Source organism: Agelaius phoeniceus, chromosome 3, assembly GCF_051311805.1.
Source record: "Agelaius phoeniceus isolate bAgePho1 chromosome 3, bAgePho1.hap1, whole genome shotgun sequence".
Lineage (NCBI taxonomy): Eukaryota > Metazoa > Chordata > Aves > Passeriformes > Icteridae > Agelaius > Agelaius phoeniceus.
The window spans coordinates 40,298,861-40,321,406 of NC_135267.1; the positions used below are offsets into that span (position 1 = coordinate 40,298,861).

At 38.1% G+C, this 22,546-nt stretch overlaps 1 protein-coding gene across 2 annotated transcripts in view; it reads left to right on the forward strand.

The window, feature by feature from the left end:
- Positions 1–22,546, forward strand: part of VSNL1 (visinin like 1) — an 87,528-nt gene that overhangs the window by 40,262 nt on the left and 24,720 nt on the right. The window lies entirely within an intron of this gene.

Here is a 22,546-nt window from a genome sequence, read left to right on the forward strand (position 1 = left end):
TAAACCATGTGATAGCTGGACATATTTATATAAAAGTGGTGAAGTTTCATGACAGTATGACCTGCAGATAAATTATGCACTGTGCACAAAGGATTTCTTCCATAAATTTTAGATATTGCTTTTTATTTTTTCCCTGCTGTCACTTTTTTCTCATTTTATTGGGAAGGGAAAGCAGGCTGATCTGTTTATTTTCTTCTTATTTTTTATTACTTTGTCATGTTCAATGCAGTCTTTCCCTTACATTTATTATGTATTTATTCTGTAACAAGAAGAACATGGGGGAAGCATAAAAAGTGTATTCATGTTACAAAGATAATTATATTTTAATTCAGAATTGAGTGTCGACCTAAAGGTTAGACACTTCAAAGTAATGTTAATTAGGACAAATCTTGAATGGCAATGATGAACTGTAGGATCATAAATACAATGTGAGGCTGAATAAAAATAAAGCAGCCTTTCAAGTGTAGGTAGTTACTGTTGAGCACACTGGCAATTTTTGCAGACAAGTGGGACTGTTGTTTTCCTCAGACGCACTCTGCGGTTCTTTCCTAAATTTCTTCACCTTTGAACCAGATCACTCTGCAAAGTATTACCTAGATCCTTTTTCTTTCTAACGAATGGTTCTAGCATAAACTTCTAATTCAGCTTACACAAATAAGCTTCTGTCTTCATATTTTAATATTCATGGCTGAAGAAGATGTTGCCTCACAATCCTGTTCTTAAGATACAAATAAGTTTGTAATGAATTATTTTCAGATGAAAGAATCTGTACAACCTCAAGTGTTGTACTTGTTATTGACTGATAATTTATAAGTTCCATTTTAAACACTACTCACTGCACATCCAACAAGAGCAGACATCCAGTCATTGCTCATACATGTTTCTGGAAAAAAGTAAACCTTCTTTAAAAAATTCTTAATAAAGTGTGTCAACTCTTCAGGAAAAATTATTTCTTTTTGGAAAATCACAGTAAAGGTGGTTTTTGGTGATTTGCTTTGTTTTGTTGGGTTTTTTTTCTTTTTTTTTGTTGTTTGTTTGTTTGTTTGGGGCTTTTTTGGGGGTTTTTTGGTTGATTTTTTGGTGGGGTGGTGGTTTGGTTTGTTGGTTTTCTTTAAGATTTTTGTATTCTGTGAGGAAAAACATCTGGAAATAACTCAGAACTTCCAGGACTTCCTTCCTTCAAACAAGTGTTTGAAGTGTTCATAAGATATTTCACAAGGTATTCTCTGATGTGTCTTCAGGAGTAAAGTAAATTCAATATCATGTTTTCTGAGATGGTAGTGCAAAAAATAGCACAAAGAGCACAAGCAGTATTTTGCTCCTGAAATTTGCAGACAGCTTTGTAATCTTACTAAGCTGCAATATCCAGCTTTTAGTTTTATGGCCTCATGTATCTTTAGACATGGACATGAAATGTGATTCTCTGCCTTGCTTTGGTAGTTGTGGGGTTTGATTTTTGCTATGTAATAGCACTGCCATATATTTAGTCTAGTTTATTGTCATCCTATATTTAATGTCCATAAGGGGCAAAATACTAATTTTGTGAGGAGAAACATGATTATCTGTAGTAAATCCAGAGCTTTACTTCTCTGTGTGTCACAGAAATGCTTGTAAAAATAATGTCTCTGAGGAGCTCATAGTCTGAGTGTTGGCCATGGTGGCAACTTCTGTGTAGGGCATTCTGTCTACCCCAGCTTCTGGCTGCTGATGAACCCCCAGATGTGAAATTTGATCTTTCCAGGAGGAGCCACCAGCAGGAGACCTGAATCTTTATGATTTACATTTATAGCATCTCACTTCACTTAAAATATATTCAGGGTGAAAATGCATGAAAGCATGTATTGATTTGTAATTCCTCTGCATAAACTTCTAGTTGGGAGGGATGACATTTATCTGTTTGTCTGAACTGGATTTTATTGAGGAAGATTTCAATAGATCAATATATTTTGAAAAGAAATACAAGACTTTCCTCCATCTCCAATTCATGTTGACCTAAGATGACACTGTTTCTTTGTTTGTGAGAGCTGTGGGGGGAGCATTTTCATGTGTGTTGATAAAAAGGTGTTGGTCGTCTAACTTAGGTGCAAAGGAAACTCCTTTTTTTTTACTAATGCACAATAGAAAATATCATCAGCTTAAATAGACAAGACATTTCTTATTACCAATAGTTTGAAGTGAGTTTCCTGGTTATCTGAACTTCTCTTCCATCAGAATTACAGAGTGGGATGCACTTAGGGCAGAGAAACTGTTTGGGTTCTGGTTTTTTTATGAAACATAACTAGATGTGTCCTGGGATCATACCTGATAAGTTACTGTATCTAATTGCTGCTAATAAGCTTGAGTTGGTCTGTAAGGGAACCTCCAGACCATGTGTGATGTGGATGTCAGGTCCTCAACACAAACCCTTCCAACTCTACATATTTGCATCAATTGTACTGTGCTGTTTACTGATGTAGATAAATACTGTATTGACTAAAGGGAGAATTACTCTAGTTTGGCTTGGGAACATTTGCTATTGAAGTTTCCATTATGAATACAAATCATCCAGTGCTTAAAATAAATAGCAGTTTCACCAATGGACTTTACAGGAAAGATTATTTGCAGCACTTTTAATGCAAGTGTCTATAAAAATTTTCAGCCGAAATTACCTCTTTTAGATAAGCAGTTAATAGGCAGAAATATGCTTCATATTGTTGCATATTTAACATTTTCTGCAATATAGTGGGTTCATTGAAAATACTGGTCCATTTTTGGGTAGATAGGTTCTTTTTGGGATATGAAATCCATGGCAAACTGTTGGGGCTCATGTTTCCCTCCATGGTGCTGAATGAAGTGAATGTTCTGCAGTTTTTCAAATAGTTATTGAAGAGTTGAGTATGTACTGGAAGCCCAGAGCCACAAGGAGTCCTCAATACTGAAACACTGAGATAGCTGTCCTCAAAGTCTGCACAGAGCATGGCAGGGGGAGAAATCTGTGGATAGCATTTTGAGAAAGCTAAAACTCAAGCCAGCATTTTGTGAAGTTACATGCAAAACCACAAGGCATTGCTCAGGACAGGAGCTGGTGCTAAATTCTAAGTTTCTCCAGGGTATGGGAGTTACATCTTCCTACTGCAGAGAGCTATCTAGAACAGTAGAAAAAGCAAAATCACCTGACTGGAGGCCTTTTGCTTTCACTCTTAAGTGACAAAAATAATGCAATTGCCTTACCATTATCACAGTGGTTTATGTACTCCTTAAGCTGTAGAAAACTGAATAAATTAGAGGAAGAGCATTGCCAGCAGGTCAAGGGAGGTCATCCTGCCCCTCTACTCAACGCTGGTGAGATGGATCTGGAGAGTTGTGTCCATTTCTGAGCTTCTCAGGGCAAGAGAGAGATGGAGCTCCTGAAGGGGGTCCAGCAGAGGGGGACAAAGATGATGAAGGGACTGGAGCATCTCTGCTATGAAAAAAAGCTGAGGGAGATGGGGCTGTTCAAGAAGAACTAAGTGAGAGGGGATCTCATCAATGTTTATCAGTATCTGAGGGGAAGGTGTCAAGAGGAAGGACCAGGCTCTGCTCCATGGTACCCAGCAGTAGGACAAGAGGCAGAAAGTGATGCACAGGAAGTTTCTCCCAATATGAGGAAGAAATTCCTTACAGTGCAGTGACCACACACTGGAACAGGGTGCCTGGAAGGGCTGGGGAGTCTCCCTCACTAGAGATATTCCAGAACCCTCTGGATGCAGTTCTGTGCCATGTGCTCTGGGATAACCCTGCTTGAGCAGAGAGGCTGGAGCAGATGATCTGCTGTGGTGTCTTCCAACTTTACCTATTCTGTGAATTATCATGGCTCTGTTTGAATCTGCACTGATTGCCCTCTCATTTATCTACCTGTGATGAGATGTGACCTTCTGGGCTGCTGGCAATATCCCAATTAACCTATTCTTCTGTAGGAAATAGCATCAGACAAGCTGAAACCTAAAATTTCCTTCTTCAAAGAGAATATCCTAACTGTTAAGCTTAATCCTTACTAGCTGTCTTAATTTTCCTTTTTCTCTCCTAAAAAGTCCTTAATTCCTTTTATCTTGCATAAAACTTAATTATCATTGCAGGCAGAGAGCTAAGAAATTAATATACAAAACTGTCATTAAAATAAAAGATACCAATAAAAAACTCTTGAGTGTTCCTATCATTCTTTAGGGTTTCTTGCAGTCTAAAGGGCCAAATACATTTTCCTTCAGATCTTTTGAATTCACTGGGTTTAGATGAATATGCCCTAGAGTGTGTAAGTGTGCATAATCACTGCTAATATTCACAGGAATTATGCATGTTTATTAAGTGGAAAATAGGCTTCTATATTGTGATACTTCTTGGAACTGGGTCACTGAACATGAGAAGCATATCTCTGCTCTAATAGAAACAAGAACCAATGGTCCTTTAGCTGGAACAGTAGAGTTGGGAATGATCATAATATAATGCTAACAATAATAAAGTAACTTACTTTGTGAATTTATTGCCCCTATATCATTTAGATATGTTTTGGAGTTTTATAGATAACTTTTAAATGAAGGGTGTAAAAAAAGAGAAAAGAATGCTATTTCATTAATTGGAATCAAACGGTTTGTCATATTTTTGGATTCTATCTCACATTTCTGGCCTTGAAGGGAATTGATTTTTAGTCCTTCATTTTAATATGCATAGAACAAAAGAATCTCAAAAATATATTGAAATTTAAGTGGGTGTATTTGCAGCCTCTTTCAAGACAGACTAGCATCTTTCTAAAGATAGCACAAAGCTCCTCAAAATATCAGGTTAGAGCTGGATTTCAGGCTTTTCAGTGGTAAAAAAGTAGGATTCCAGAATGGCACAGCTGTGTTTACAGATGTCCCAAACATAGATGCAATTGTACTGGCAGAAATTGATGTTTCCTGGGATCATCTCTTAACTGGTAGAGCTGTGCTGGTTTTATGAGTGTGCTGTGGCCACTTGAGCTCTCCCTATAATAAGAATACTTTTAAGGTACATTATACCAATGTTAAGTGTATTACACCAAATATAATTTATATATTTAGCATATTATACCAATCCTATGTTGCTATAGAACTTCAGCATGTCTTGAAATAATGTAGATTATAAAAAATATTGATTTATCTACCCACACAATGTTTTTAGCCTGGTTGCTACCTTCCAGAAGATTACATCTGATGTGCCAGCAGTATTCCTGGACAGTATGACAGGATATTTGCTTGCATGAATCACCTAAATTTAACTGCAACACAGAAAACATCATATGTATTTATTTATAAAGATTACTTTAAAAAACTCTTTAAAATTATTAATATTACTGCTATTTTATTGAATTTTTCAAACTTATATGGAATAATAAAACTAATGCTGTTATTTTAGGAATTTGATGAAACCAATAGAGCAACAAATAGCACTGGTTTGGGGATGTCCATAATATGGCTCTATAAGGAGCAGTGCATATCTAGATGGGCAGATAAAGTCTGGGAAGGAATGACAGTAACATTATTTGCCTCAGTAGAAGCTTTGCTTGTGTGGAGTAGTAAAACAGTTGATGAGGTAGAGATTCTTAATGCATTCCTTAAGCACTTAATACAAATCTGCACATCTGAGACAATTACTATAAATCGTTAGGAAAAAAGTTTCTTTTTCACCAGAGGTCCAGTGAAGTTGCTATGAAAAGAAAATTAATATAGGAGAATCTAAATGGCAGTGTGCTGAAAAGCAACTGGGCTTGTGGCCCAGCACTATCAGTGGGGTGTGCTTTTCAGGATGAGCAATCTTCTTGGTGCTCCAAAGCTGTGTTAAAACTGGGTTCTGATCACTTTAAAACCAGAAGTGATTGCAACTGCTTTTCAAACAGGACTTGGCTAAAAAAAAAAAAAGGCATGGTCTTGTTGCCTGGATGTTTTCCATGCAAAACTGCTTTTGCCATTATAATTTTTCTTCTCCTTATAGACATGAATAGGCAGGTTCTGTGCCAAAATGCAGGTCTACTTCTAAACCACATAAAAGGCTTATTATATATTTCAAAGAAAAGCTGACATTGTGCTCCATGAATTTTAAAACAAAGGGCTAGAATGCTCCTTACTTATAAAACCAAAATCAAACAAACCCTGAAGGCAGCATTAACTTTGAAGCTGACTTTGGGCAATTCAGGGAAGGGGAGGATACTGGTCATGTGCCTTTCTGCTGCATTTCTGTCTCTCTGCTTATCCCAGGAAAAATAATGTCTGGGCTTAATATCATTTTGTGGAACAGATTTTAAAATCTGTCCTTAGTAAACAGAGCTTTAAAGATCAGCAACCATATAGGAAAAAAAAAAAAAAACAAAAAAAACACCCCAGAGTAAAAAACCACGGATTCTCATTTAAGCTGCAAAGCAAATTGAAAACAGTAATTTCCAGAAGAGGACCAGCATGCTGGGTAGCAAGCAGTTCTTAAAATATGGCTGTAAATCACAACATTGGATACTAAGAGCCTTTAACAACGTGGAATGGAGTCAGTTTAGATTGAAACACTAATCTCAGTGAAGCTAATGGGAATTTTCATTCCTGATCCTTACTTAAGCGCTTAGGACTGTACTGAGCTCCCAAAATTGTTTATCTTTGTGAGACCTGAGTGCTGTGAAGTCTGCTGCAAGCTCCATTAACCATTAGTGTCCTGTCCTACAGGCTGGATCTAGAGTCTGGAGAGCTCCTCTCTACCACATGTGAAGATGTGCACGCTGGGAGCTGTCATTTAAAGGCAGCAATGGTTTAAAACCTAAATCTGGGAGGAAAGGGGGGAAATTAAGGGTCTTAAAGCTGGTAAAAAAAGTTTCACAGGCAAAGAAAGGCAAGTTGTTTTCTCCTTGCAGTATTAGGGCTAGTGGCTAATTTTAAAGGCTAAAATACTTTTTTTCCTGCTTCTGTTGCAGAGCATATAATGGCTCATATCCTCTAGACAATCTCCTCTGGAGACTCTAAATCTGGGAAATGAGGAAGTCAGACAATTTTAAGAGATGAAATCTAAACATCTAAATCTTAATTGCTCTGAACAGTAGCTTGTGGAGTATCCAGGCTAGTGGAATGAATCTTCCTAATGCTTGAACAAATCAGTAACATATGCTGACACTCTGTCTGGAAGAGGCAGGAATCATGGTCACATGAATCCAGAAAGCAGTCCAATTGTCCAAAGGCCTCTTCAGGGCTTACAGAGTCAGCAGATGTGTGGGAATGCAAATATTTAGTCCAAACTTCTGATTATTACCAAGCATTGACTATATCTGTAATTCTGTGGCTCTATGTGGTTCTTTGAGGCATTTAAAACTGACTCCCAATGCATTGAAGGGAGTACATCCAGACAGGACAAGATGATCAGCCTGGAATGCTTAAAAATATCACCATTTACATGCATGCCCCAGTTTCCAGCATAGCCTGATAAAAGAATGCAGGCTGGGTAAATTTTCCAACAATAACATGCAAATTACTTTCACTTCATCTTTTATTTTGAAGGAAGTTCACCAGTTCCCAAAATTGTCATGCATTTTTATAAGAGACCTTCTTCCTTTGCAGCTCACCTTTGATCTATGTTTTATTCCTCTGAGAAATCAAAACAATGAATTTGGGATACTGTGGTTATTTCTGAAGCAAAATACTGAATTCATTAATAAGGTTATCTGAAGGGTAATAAAGGAATGTTGGAGCTTGGATAGAGAGAGCTATTGCTAACACTGAGAATGAAAGAGCTCAAGATTAAAAAAACAGTGAACTGTCAGCATCCATCCCATAGCTGTTATCATGTTCAGATCTACTAGCTGCTGTAGCAATGTTTATTTTCCCATTGTTACATGGTCCTCACAGCAGCTATCAAGACTGATCAGTGGTTCACAACCTCTACACAATCTGTTGCAAAAGTCAAGTGTTTCTGACTTTTGTCATCCTGAAACTTCTGCTTTCTACCTCCCTTCATCCCACCTCAGTGTTTTCCTTCTCATCCCAAGGAAGAGTATTCACAAAACCTGTGAAAATCCTTGGGGATGCACAGGAGAGAGAGAGAGAGGTAATATTGACTGTACTTCTTTCAGAGATCTTCTCTTCTCTTGCAATCAAATAAAATTGTCATGAATGAAGCACAGAAAGTCTCTATATTATGTATGAACAGTTGAAATACTGAAAGTTTAAACCATTTGCTTGATGTCTTCAGCAAAGTCAGGGTTGCAATTACTTCATGGGTCAAAATATAAATGCCCTTTTTACTTCATTTCTTTGGAGTGAGGGTTTGTTCTTTTATCCTACAGGCTGGCTTAGCAATGCCTTCCTGGAGTTATACATGCACATAACAGTATGGCACTTCTGGCCAGATGTTAATCAAATATCTAGTTGAGATCTACACTGGTTTCTGGGCCTTGTAGTTAAAGTGTGACCATGTCTTAGTGGAAACCTGTATTTTAGGTCTTCAGTGACCTGGATTTTGAAATGCAGATCCTCCTTTTTGGATGATACCAGCCTTATTCTGCAGGCTAGAAATCATGTGTTTTTGTTACTTGAGACAAAGTGAACTAGGATCTTTCAGGGACCTCTTCTTGTCACATTTCTTGAACTATAAACATTGCTGGTTGTTTAAGATATATATAAAAAGCTGTTTAGTTTTACAGGGTTCCTGAAGGAAGCATTAAAGCAGGGTGCTTCATTTCAGCACTGGAGTGAATTACTGTGATGTAATTTTTTTTTTTTTTTACTTTCAAACATTAAAGTGCTTTCCTCTAGTATCAAAGTGGGCATTCAATATCTCACTTGCACACGGGGCCTGGAGCTGAAAACAACATTCTTATTTCAAAAGGTATGGACAAGAACTTGGTGCTCTGAACCACAGTCCTTCATCTTGCTCCACTGTCTCCAACTCCCTGCCTCACCTTCCTCTCTCCTCCCAGGAAACTCATCAGTCCTGCAGAAAGTTAATTTACCATACTAATGTGTACTTGATGGAGTGAGTCACTGTAGCTGGGTGTGAAAACCTCAAAAATGAAAGGGGACTCGTTAGAGTGAACCATGGTGCTCACAGGCAGGCACAGCCTGTGTCAGCCTGTTCCCCCTGTTGCGGTGTGCTGAGATGGCAAATCACTTAGCATCTGCTGCTGTGGGGAGCTACAGCCATGCAGCTCATGAAACAAGTGCTTTTTCAGAGTACTGTGGAATGGGAAGGCATCTGGGAGCTTGGTTAGTTATCAAGTCAAACACAGTTTCTATTATCATGTAGACATTAGTTGCCATTCCAGTCAGATTTCTACTATTCGTAGTCTGAACGCTTCCAGTATCTTGGGATATCAACTTCCTTTTTCTTCAATGAGAGTAGATTTCCATCTTTTCATGTTTAATTAAGGCTCATAGGAATAGACTATTTGCACTGACAAACCTAATGATTGCCAAATTGAGTTGACTTACTGCTACCTGGCATGAGAATTAGTTAACTATCTTAATTTTGTATTCAATCACAAACAAAACAAAATGAGAAAAACATATGGTTTGGAAGATAAAGTAGTCAACAGAAGGAAAATTAGACAGAAGGAGATTTTGCCATTTTACTAAAATGCATTTGCAACTTTCTCAGAAAAATGTGGTGTGAAGTCCACCAGGTGAAGGAGATGTGAAGGTTGGCTCCCTGAATAGCCCAAAACTGAACATGCAGCTTTAAATAAAATCCCCCAGTAGTCCAGAGAAAGAGCGGCATAAACAAAAGTGTAAATAAATACTGCAGTTCACCTCAAAATGACTATCAACTGGGGATTATTTCCATGTTAACAAAAAAAGGAATTAAAAATTCCCACTTCATTTATTGAAATAAAATTGTATGTAGACCTTGTCAGCATCTTTCACAAGAAGTACATGAAGTTATTTAAATTATGAAGTTATTTCTAGATCTCTCTAGAGTTCCCCTTTCATTATACCCTAGGATTGCTGTTATCCCTTATTTGGATATTACACACCTCTCTGGATACTTATGACTCTACAGCTTTCCTTGACAGACATCCTCAAGTTTGCTCCTCCCTGTCAAACCATCAGGATAGGAGATACATGAAGCCCTGTTCCAAGATAGATGAATTTTGGCAATGTGGTTCCTGTCCCTGGTGCCAACACCAGGGATTGATCAAAGGAAAGAGTCCTTGAATTTGCTTTTGTGTTCACAGGCTTCAGCTAGTACTGCTAATGTCCATGGTGGCTGTACCCATGTCCCTCTTCTAAGTACCTTTTTGGCTCTGAAAAACTTTGTGTTGGTGTTTATTAATGTAGCAATTATTGTGCCCTAATTTTATGTGTTGGTGAGATAATTATAGCTAAAAACATTTAACATTTAAATGATGGAGTTGTTAAGAATGGATCAGCTAAAACAAGAAATTATGTTGTGAAAGCCTCACAGGACATCAGAGGCATGCAAATGAATTTAGGGGATGTACTTCCTCCTGGCATGGATCTGTTTTCACCAGAATAAACTCCATGCAGCTGCTGTTCATCCAGCTGCAGAATGCTGGTCTCTGGGAGGTGATGCTCTTTGGATGTGGTCCTGGTGAAATGCAGATGTCCTTAGCTTCCTTCTGAGCCTTTCTATCCACACACACACCTTAGCCCTGGCAGGAAAGGATGCAGTTGTGAAATATCTGCTGCCCATCTACCTTCTGCTTCCCACTTAGCCTCCCACCCAACACCTTGGCAGGTCAGGTGCTGTCCACTGTGCTCAATTAACAATGTTCATTTCATTCAGGAGGAAAACACATCTCCTTTCCTCAGGACCCAATTTCTACATTTCTGTACAAAGCATCTTGAGCACACCGAGCCTTTTATCACATGTGCATTGGTATACTCACATTATATATACACACATTAAACTTCTTGATTAGGACAAGTGATTTAGGTGGCAATCACTTCTGAGCTCACAGTTGCTTAGTGATGACCAAATCCCACAGTTTTCTTGGAGGAATACAGTCATGGTATATCTAGAGCCACAGAAGGATACAGCTGAGCATCATTAGTTTTGAACTCATGCATAATTGTTTTTCATCTCATCTCTTCTGTGGCACATTTGTACAGAACAAGGGATGTCTTAACACTATATTTATTGCTCTTAGAAGTCAAAATTCCCAACATTTCATATTTAAATATTTTATATATTTATTTAAAATATAATTTTCATACATTACATTTTTTTGCTTGATTGTGGTTTTTTACAACAAAGTAATACTTCAATAACACCTGGACTGAGAAAGGTACACTTTCTGAGTTCTATATTGTGGTTCTTAAAAGCTCAGCAGGAAAACTGGTTACAGTCTAGAACACAATGCTGAAAATTGTAGTTTATAATAGTAATAATCATATTTAATTGTAAAGGTGCTATATGAGTCCTGGCTTGAAGAAGCAATTATTTATGTGTTGATTAGTTCTTGCCACAACTGTGGCAAGTATATGACAAGGGAAACCCAAAAAATTAGTGACCTTGTGTTAGAATTGCTTGCTCAGTGCCACAAATTAGCCCCTATGGTGTGTTAGTCTATCCACTCATTTATTTTTGAGATTCTTTTCCCCAGGAGCTTTTCTGTACAGCACAGAAATGGTGTTTAATGGGCCTAAGGTTATTTTCACAGAGACATAAATTCTGGGGTTATTCTAATGTACAGCCAAGAATTGTAGGAATAATGATATTTCTGTTTCCTGTATCTACTACCCTGGGATATCTTTGAAACATGAAAAATCATGAGAAAGAGCACGTGCTCTGAAACAACCTAAAAGCAAAACATATTTTCATTCTCAAGAAATTTAGTTTCTCCTACAGAAAATCACCAGCAGTCCACAGCAATAAAATTGAGTAAAAAAATACTGCTAACAAAAGGTAAATGCTGATCTTTGTGCACAGCAGTTTCTTTTAAAGTGATGTACCTCTTTGTTGCTTCTCTGTAAGAATAATGACATTTTGCCAAAGAAATGAAATCTGTTTCCAAAGAATGAATTGAACACATTCAGTATAAAAATTACATTAACTTGTAGCCAAATTTATTAAAAATACAAGATTCAAAATTACTAGTTTGGCACACAAGCTTCTAATAGTTCTATAGAAGTGGACGATCTGTGGGAAATTAGCTCTTGAGCTCTATCCAGAAGGCAATTGTCAGTGGGAGAGAAAAAAACCCTTTATTCTGGCTGTCCAAAGCTGGAAATTTTTTCTGCACAGGCATAATAAATAGTTTTTGCTAGAAATAAAGAGACTGCCAAATCAACCTATCTGAATAAAAAGTATGTTGTGCTTTACACATGGGAAAAGTGCTCCAGAACAGTTAATCCCTATGAAAACATTATCCCTGGATTATCACCAGTAGTACTTGCCTTCAGGCAGTTTTCAGTTATTTGTTTTCATTTTCTATACATGTAGCCAGTGTTTTTATTTCCACGTGACTGTTCATCTCAATCATTTTCTTTGCTCTCATCTATTCTGGGCTCGTGCGTGTGCATCTTGCATGTTGCCAGAGTACTTTGGGCTATATTTGCATTTCCAGCTTCATAGAAATCTTGTTCTACATATAACGCTGTGAAAGCCAGCACATAGTCCTAAAAGGGCCACTGATTTCTGTGGAGTGGCCCATGTCACTGCAAAGTACATCAGTGGGCCAGAATACCTTGTACCTTTTCTCCTTCCCTTTTGTGTAGGCAAGCTATAAAAAAAACCATGGCACTCCTGTGGGTGGGTGGTTTGAGTTCACTTGGCTCCCTGGCTGAAGAAGCCTCACAGCTTTTATTGCCAGCACATTGGTGCAATAGCTGGGTCAAGGGACAGCTGAAGTCGTGTTGCTATGCAGACAGGATGTCTTGGAGCCAAAAGAAAAACAAAGGGAAAACTCTTTACAAGAAATGCAGTCCCTAGTTCCCGTGTGGATCACTTCCTGCATAACCAAAGGAGTGGTAACAGGGCATGTCACATCTGCAGTGGAGTGGAAGCATTGTGGTGGAGGGTAAGAGTTTGCCCAAAGTGAGGACAGTTCCATTAATATAATCCATGATGGATTAAAAATGTGCTTTGTTAAATCGCCAGAACTCCTTTATTGCATTAAAGCCTCAATTCTTGCTATCCTAAATTGACAAAATGCAATACAATGAAAAAATAAATGTTTTTCTCCTAAAGGAACAAAGTACCCTCCTTCTTCCTGGAGTGCACCAGAAGATGCAGCCTTGGAATCTCCAAATTCCTGTACAATCCTGGCTGTCAGGCATGTGGAATCTTTAGATACATCCCCACCTTCTTCTTTACTGTAATGTGCTTTTCTTTTCTTCCCAGCCAGCTCATATCTTTCTTCCCTAGGGCACTAGCTAGATGAGTGGTGAAGCCTGATGGGATGTCTGTACCTCTGTCCTTTTCTTCTCCAGCTTTTGAATTTCTGCAAACTCGGCTTTGTGACTGCAGCATAATGAGAAGCTTGCTGTTAGTTGTGCTCGTTCAGCCTGTGGCTGGGGCTTGGTCATTTTATTTTAATTTGTCTCTCTCCTTACTTCAAGACAAGGGCAGTCCAATATCAGAAATATCCAATATCAGCCAATATCAGCCCAGTCCTTTATCAAAGGAGAACCTTATATCTGGAAACTTCTCTAAAACATAAGTCTAAAAGCTCTGGCAAGATGCTGTATAGCAAAGCAAAATGAATGGGCATAATAAATGTTTGTTATTCATTGTAATGGTGCTGAGAAACACTTGAGAAAAGAAACTATCCAGACTCTATTACCTGAACTAAAATGAAATGTGTCCAGAAAGATTTTTGAAATGCCTTCCTTTTGATTTTTAAACATAAATACATTTCTAATTTATAAAACCAAAGATTGGGTGAGGGTCATTCGTTGTAATTTTTAAATTTTTTAAACTAATTTGGCAGTAATGTAAGTTATATACATGGTGGTATCAAGCAGAACAGGCTTGAGACATGAAAGTAAATTTGAAAGAGAAGAAATTGGGCTTGGGTAAGTGTAAATTTGCTGTAGACTTTGGAAGATTTAAAATTACATTTATTTTTATGAACCTAAGGGGTTTAAAAATTATGACAGATGATGAAGATTATGTTGTCAGGGGGACATTATCTAGAAAAACCATTCCATATTTATGGTTGTACATCTATAATAAAACACATAGCTGTGAGAAGACCTGCACTGGCAGCCTTTAGATAAGGTTGTTAATAAACAGATGAAATAGCCAATGGTGCTGTTCAAGTCCATGGGAGATTTGACACCTTCTGAGGGACCAAGGTTTGGCTTGCATTTTTCTAGTTTCTTGTTCTATAACATATGAACCACTGCAAAAGAGTACCAGATGGCCATATGGCTAATTTTTTTTTGTGATGAAAATACGGTCACTTATGTCTCTTGTATGGAAATTCCTGCTTTCTTGGTAACTCCCACAGGCAAATAAGCCATTACCTGTTGCAGTGTGAAGCAATGTCCTGTTTCACCTTTCCCAGTTCCTCAGGTGTGCCAGCCTCTCCCTTCCCCTCCCACTGCCCCCTTGCTAAGTGCTGTCCATCAATGTTAACATCCCAGCAAGGGCATCGTCTGGTTGGTGCAGTTCCAAAGATGCTTCCCAGCCCTGGGGTCATTGGCCAGTCCAGGTGTCACTGTCCCCTGAGACTGCCCCCCTCCCACCTGGTTGGTGGCACACCTACCCCTTCCCTCCCCCTTTCCCCGGGCTTACAAAGACCCGGGACCATGCGGTCGGGATTCTGCTGGAGCTCTTACCAAAATCCGGAGATCTGTGACCCTGGAATAAAACTCTGGATTAAACCCTACAGCAGAATCCGTCTCCTTTTCCTCTTCACCTCACCTAAAGCCTTTCCACCAGAGGTAAACCTGAGTTCCTGCTTGCCTGGACTTGTTCCAAGCACCCAGCTGCAGCATCCAGCCCTCCAAAGGTGTCTCTGAGGTGAAACACCACAGCTGCCACCTCTGGTCAAGCAGCAAGGGCCAGACAAGCCCAGGCACGTTCCATCTGGTAATACTGGGATCATATTCCAATAATTACCAAACTGTTCCTGAAGTTATAAACATAATATCTGCAAGCATCCAGAGAAGATGCTGGATTGGGCACTCCTGGGAACTCCCATTCAAGCCATTGTGGGTCTTTTCAGTTCATTGGCCAAACAAATCAGATTACCACATCTGTTTAGCCAGGTGGTCTTTCTAGTGTCATGAGGAAAGGGCAGTCAAAATACTATCTATAACAAGGATTGTATTGACAACTTGATGCAGAAAAAGAATTACATTACAGAAGACTCCTGTTGATGGGATTTGATGGCAGTTTCCTTTTATAACAGGCAAATGAACTGAGCACCATCTCCAGCCATGGTTTGGGCAGGTGGAAGCCATCATGCTGAGTTAGAGACACAGTTGGTTTCTAGTCTGCAAGGTGGGAACACTAATCTATTTAATATAATATTAATATATTAGAATAATAGAATCATAGCATTGATTGGGTTGGAAAGAATCTTCAAGGTCATCCAGCTCCAACCTGCCTGCCATGGACAGGGATGCCATTCACTAGATCAGCTTGCTCAAAGCCTCATCCTGTGAGAGCCTAAATGAGGGATGCAGGACTCCAGGCAGCTCTCCAAAATGCAGTTTATTCCATCCAAGAGGTTACAGCAGTCCAGGGTCATGGGCAACACAGCCTGTGCCTACAGCTGTCAGCTCCAGCTGCAGTCAGGCCTGGAGACCCTTTGGTTTTGGTTACATTGCATTAGATACTTTTCTTTGCTTAGCATCTTAATACAGTAGAACCAAACTATACCTTAACTATTATCTGTAGCCTATCATAACTACTATAATTACCATATTCATGTTACTATTCTCCAATCACTAAAAGTTAGTACATTACAGTTTAAGCTAGAAGTTGTTATTCAGTTTTCTTGCAGTGGAAAATTCTGAGACCTTTTTTCTACTTGCCACATCAGCAGGCTTGTTTCCCTGTGCTATCTTCCCGCTTGGTAAAAACATCTTCTCGTTTCAGGTGGGTTTATCCTTTGCTCTAAGTCACAAAAACCCCTTCTAACTAACACACCTTTTGCCTTCTTGGTTATCCAGTAAGACTGGCTCAACAATTCTTTTCTTCTATATCAAAACTTGCTTCCATCTCTATTCCTTCATCAGCCTCTACATTTAAAAATCTTTCTGCCAAGCATATGTAGCTGTGAGACTTTCTTGTCAAACTTTCATCCTTCCCAACATCATCCAACCTGGCCTTAAACACTTCTAGGGATGAGACATCCACAGCTTCTCTGGGCAACCTGTGCCAGTGCCTCACCACCCTCATGGTAAAGAATTTCTTCCTAACATCTAATCTAAATCTGTTCTTTTTCACTTTAAAACCATTGCCCCTGTCCTGTTCCAATCTGGCCATATAAAAAGTCCTTCTCCCTCCTTTTCATAAGCCTCCTTTAAGGTACTGAAAGGCTGCTATAAGGTCTCCCCAGCTCCTTGTCTTCTCAGGGCTGAACAGCCCCAATTCTCTCTGCCTGTCACCACAGGAACAGTGCTCCAGCATTCTGAGCACCTTTGTGGCTTCCTCTGGGCTTGCTGTTCACAGGTCCACATCCTTCCTGTGCTGGGACCCCAGAGCTGGGTGCAGCCCTGCAGCTGGGGTCTCACCAGAGCAGAGGGGCAGAATCCCCCCCTGCCCTGCTGCCCACAGGGCTCTGGATGCAGCCCAGGGCACATTTGGCTTTTTGGGCTGTGCTTTTGTCCAGATTTTCACACACAAGAAATTTTTTCTGCACAGGCACAATAAATAGTTTTATTTATTAGTTTAGAAGAACTATTTAATAGTTTAGAATACTAAACTATTTAATAGTTTAGAAGAACTCCTGAGTTCTTCTCCACAGGGCTGCTCTCAGTGAGTTTCTGCTCCCAGTCTGTGTTCATATCTAGGACTGAATCAACCCATGTGCAACACCTTGCACTTGACCTTAATGAACTTCATGAGGTTTTTTTGGGCCCATTTCTCAAGTTTGTCCAGGTCCCTCTAGATGCTATCCCATCCTTCTGTTGTGTCTTCTATTAATCTTGGCCTGACCTGCTTGATATATTACCAGATCTTTATTTGTTGGGTTTTTTTTTAATTTTTCCAGCACTTGCCAACAAAAGAGTATTGTGCATATTTTGGGTTCATTAGACTTCTCTTTTTTCTCTTCTGTTCAATCTACTCTACAAACATTATTAATATTACGTCTCTCTCACAAAATTAAAAAAGAAGAAGGAAACTATCTTTCCAACTAATCAGAAATTACTTGAGATCCCTTTCCAAATTATAATTTGGTTCATTATGGCCTTATAAGGAATATTCTCCCAGAGGATAATCAAGCTGTGATTGACTTCTAAGAATTTGCAGTGACTAGCTATTTGTGATGGAGCCAATTGAATATTCAAATGTTGTATGACAATTTTCTATAGCTAATAAAGTGGATTTTGTCCCTATAGACCTTGAAAATTCCAGGATTATAGGAGAAATCTTGGGACTTGGCTACTAGTGGAGAGAGCAAAGGCATTTTAGTGGGAAAGCATCTTATTACAGGATAGATGTATAACAGACATGGCAGAAATCATTCTTGGAAAGAACCCATCTACCTGTATCTAAAGGGTGCCAGTGAGCTCTTAGATGTCTACAACTGGGAAGAGGAACCTAGACCTTTGTAAGAGGTATTTGAGAGAAAAGCAACTTTGCATAATAACAATAATAATTAAAATTTTATCCCAATTGCAAACTATCATATAGATTTTATAATGTTGTTTGGGATGTATAAGCATGTTTTATATCAAGATCTCATAATACTTTCTTAGCAAATGGTAAAAATCCCAGAGATAATCCCACTTCACACATTCTTTATATGTTTGTTGTTGTTAAATTCAAGCATCCACTGTGGTCATTGAAAAGAGTTTCTTCCCCTTTGTTGGAAACAAAATCAAATTCTGTAGACTCAGATGGACAAAGGGAAAGCAAAAGCTGAGATACATGGAAAAAAGTGTGCTTTAAGGTATTTGTAAACTATTTATTTGCTTAGCTTAGAGCATATTCATGCTGGGAAAAAAAATACTGTTTCTGACTTTTTATTAGTTTTGTGATAATTACAATAATTACTTTAAAAGTCAAAACCCAGGAAATTCTAAATGAGACAGTATAATTATAATATATAACCATAATAATGCTTCCTTCCATTCCTCACTTGGGTATTGTGAGGCTTAATGTTTGTACAGCAGTAAAATGCAAAACACCGTAAAAGTATTAAGCATTTTTCCTGTTTCAGTTCTTCAGTATAACCAATTATCTTTCATAAGGTTTTTAAAGGGGATAATTTAAAAAGATCTATGTAAACCAAACTGTACTTTATATCTGTCTTGCTGGGAGATGGAGTGGCAAATCAGTGTTTAATTGCATCAGTATTTCACATGAGCCTGCTGACACTGTGACAATGGATTTGGCCTAGAAATATTTGTTGATTATCATATTTCTGGGCCATGCAACAAAATTAAAGTGTTCTCATGGGAGCCAGAGACACAGCTGATGAAAATAAATAGAAAATGAGTGTCACAAGTTGACAAACCATCATACGTAGAAGGGGAAAAAAAAAAAAGAATAAATAGCATTCTACTGAAATAAATAAAACCTTTTGTCAAATATTTAGAGTAGAAAAATCTGTTATTTCATCCTTTTCTTGTAGAGTTCAGTGAAGAAAAACAATCTTGTGCCATATAGAAATATGCAATGTATAAACAACAAATGGAGCTAGAACTCAGGGAATGTGGTGCTGAAGAGCAAAATACGAGGTTTCAAATTATCTTTAGGTCTAAGAAGTCCTGAACAAAATCTGTGTATCAAAATAACTGTTTCACACACTGTAAGAATCAGTCTGGGTTGGAGGTGGAAATAGACAAAAATTAATTTTCAGGAGATTACTTGCACCTCTGGGGATGATATGCAGAGTCATATCATCTGTCATTTAAAATCCAGGGCGTTCTCCAATAGATCATTGGTTATTTACTCACCCTCATCTTTGCCATTGAGCTTCAGCACAGAATCAAGGGTTGGGATTAATTTTGTCATCTGAAGGCTAGTTTGTTATTTAGGCTGCACTAGAGTCAATGGAAAGACAGAGGTAGTTCCATGGGATTATTAGTTTTGTCTGCCTTATGCAGAACCACCTTTGTTTCTTCAATAGCTGCTAGACCAAAGGAGACTTCTCAAAGGAATTAATCTGACCATAAACCTTTATTTTTGGAATAAATTAATGATGCTATGGAAGCAGCATTCTCCTTTCACTATAGAGGGATTTTCATGTTTCATATCTGTTTTTTAGACTTAGACAACTTGGATGCAAATTAGATGAATTGCATGAAGAGTGTGGGCTCACCCCTCAACATGCTACATGCCAGCAATGCAGAAACTTCCTTTCTACACTGAAGTGTGTGTAGAAAGGGACAATTCTCATCATTGACAGGGATCATTCTCATGTTAATTTGGTTCTGTTTGGAGACCATTTTAGGTTCCCTTCTGCTGCTGGTACTGTAGAATTAAGAAGCTTAGGTTGTAATCTGCATGTTTCTGTGAGCACATGGATCTGTCAAATGCAGATTAAAACAGGTATTTTTTTAAGCAAAGATGAAGTACTAAGCAGTTGGCTTTGGATCCACATTAACACTTGGATCAATGCTTTTCAAAATAAGAGTTAATGAAAACAGATTTAGAAAATAAGAAATCCCAGTTCTATAAAGGTGGTGAAAGTTTTGTGGTTGATTTTTGTGGTTCTATTATTTCACCCACTAAATGAAATTAAGAGTGGCCTATTTTACTAGTAATCATACGATGGTTAAAATGCTGGAATAATCAATATGTAAAAGCAATCATAATTAAATATTGACTCTTACTTTTTTACCCTTAGTCTCTATTACTTGTGTCAGGCCAGTTGGATATGTATTCAAAACTGTTCTTTGCTGGATAGAAATGGTGCCACTTATTCCACTCCAGACAATTTATAAACGTCCATTTTCAGCAGGCAAAGGCTTTCCACTTTTGAAACCATGAGAATTTCCATTATTGCATTTACATGTGCCTCAGCTGCTGCTAAGCAACAGGGCTGTTACCTGCCAAAAGCCTGGAGTTAAATCCCAGATCTGTAAAGAGGATGGATAGAAACACAGATGTATAATATACTTAAAATAACAAGTGAGGAATGTGGTTTTGGAAATATGTAGAAATGTGGAGGTATAAGAAGAATACAATTCCATTCTAGAAATATGTGACTAAGGGTTATATAATGTGTTAGAGAAAGTTAAGAAAATCAAGCAATTTATTGTATTTTGGTGATTTGTTCTTGAAAACACACTGTGGTCAGATTAGTTTTGCTTTGCTAAACCTTACCAAGAAGTGTTAGGTGTATATGCAATGTTGGATAATGGGGAGTAAGGAATAGGGAGAGCATCACCAAGAAAATTTAATTTAATGCATATAGTATTTCTAAATCGTAGAATCATAGAATGGCCTGGGTTGGAAAGGACCTTATAGATCATCTAGTTCCAACCAAGTTTAATTCATAGTATTATGCATAGTGATTTTCCTTCTTCTTTTACAGACAAATGTATTTATATTGGGATAAGAAATGAGTCAGTCTCAAGTGCTTTTCAAAGGCTTGATTGGCTTTCTTTTCCATCGCTGTTTTTGGTGTCAGCTTTGGCTCAGCTGGGTGGGACTGTTTCTGAGAAATGGTTTGGATGTTAGAAATGTTGTTGCAGTTAATGGCATTAGCATCTAAGTCCAAGGGTGCATGGTCAGTAGTGTTGTACCAGCACAAGGCATTAGGATGCCTTTATCCTGCAAATAGCCTGCACTGGAGGAGGAGGCAGTGCACAGGGGGAAACAGACCATGAGAATAAATGTGAAGAGTGAAACATCACCAAGAGCCCCAGAAGTCGCAGCCCAAATGCCAGCTGCCTCATTGTCAAGCCTTGGGTAACAACAGGGAGACTCCAAGGGGACATTTGAAAAGGAGGAGCCATCCTGCAGTGGGAAATGCTGCTTGCTACAAAACCGTAATTGGTAACAGGCAACAGCCACTGCTCGAAGACCCAGTCTGCATTTGTGCCTTGGTAGGGGGAAGAAAGAGGTCCCATGAAGGCTGCAGTTCAGCTGACAGGACAGCTAAATTAATTCTGCAGCAGTGTTGGCATGGTGTTAACAGCAGGAAGACAAATTTTGTAGGACACAGAAAAATTTCAGTCGTCAAGTTCAAACTGTTTGGACACAAAAGTGACAGATTTTCATTATGTTCAACAGAAGCAGAAGTTCTTTATTCTCCTCTAATTTTGTTCATATGTTTCCCTCGTTTTGAAGGCATTTTATAATTCCTTAAGGCATTCCCTCCTCTAGAATAACACTATGTACCGTTTAACTTTTTACATTTTATTAATCTTTATTAAAGCATTTAAGGGAAGTTTCCTAAAAAATGGTTACCCTTTCCTGCACTTCAAGATAGAGTTTGATGACAATATAACATCATAAAATGTCATTTTAGCCAGGATGTTTAGGAAATAAATTCCTTATTCTTTAGTTCCCTTGGTTGTCTATAAACCAACTTATATACATGCTATCCCCTAGGAATAAGAGACAAAGCATTTTCACATGTATTGCTTGCATTTTGGTACACACTGCTTTACTAACAAAACTATTGAAATGAGACAAAAAAATTGTGACATTTGGGGCAAAATGTTTAGACTGTGAAAAACATTGAAAAAAATTTTATGCAGAAAGAAAAAGATAAACATTTATAGCTGTGCACAATAAGATCAGAACAACTGGATTTTTAACATAATTCAAAAAACTTAGGATTTGTTTATCTTTTTATGATAAAACCACATTTTTTTTTTAGGGAAAAAAATGATAAATGCCATGGAAAATTGACATACAAAAATTCAGATTATATCAATGGCTCAGTCTGACCGAACAATTTTTTTTTTCTTTAGCACTCAGGTAACTCTGTTTTAGAATCATAGACTTATGATTCTAAATTTAGCTATACTTCCCCTGTCTAGTATCACTAGTATGAAGTCTGAAATGTATCTATTGCTATTTATGTATTTACAGTGTGCTGGGGAATAGTCAACACTGTATTCTTTCCTTACCTCTTAGAGGTGTCTGATGGGGTAGGTGAACATCTGTGTTAAGATAATCTGATTAATACAATTTCCTTGACTTTCAAAGGAATCTAGCAAAGACCTTCACCAGACTGAAATTAGTGTCTCCTAGATTTCTTATAGAAAAGTTATTGAAAAGAGATAAAAATTCTCCCTAGAATCACCAAGAACAAGAATATTTCTACTGAGTGCAGAGGAACTTTGAGAGACAAGTACACCTCAGATAACCCCAGACTTTCAGCTGCTCACTTTAACATCCATACAAGGTCTCTAACTCTATTTTCTGGATTTCTGTGCCTCACAATACTTTTTTCTTCTTTTTTTACTATAATATGTTAATGCTGTTTTGAAAGGCAATGTAT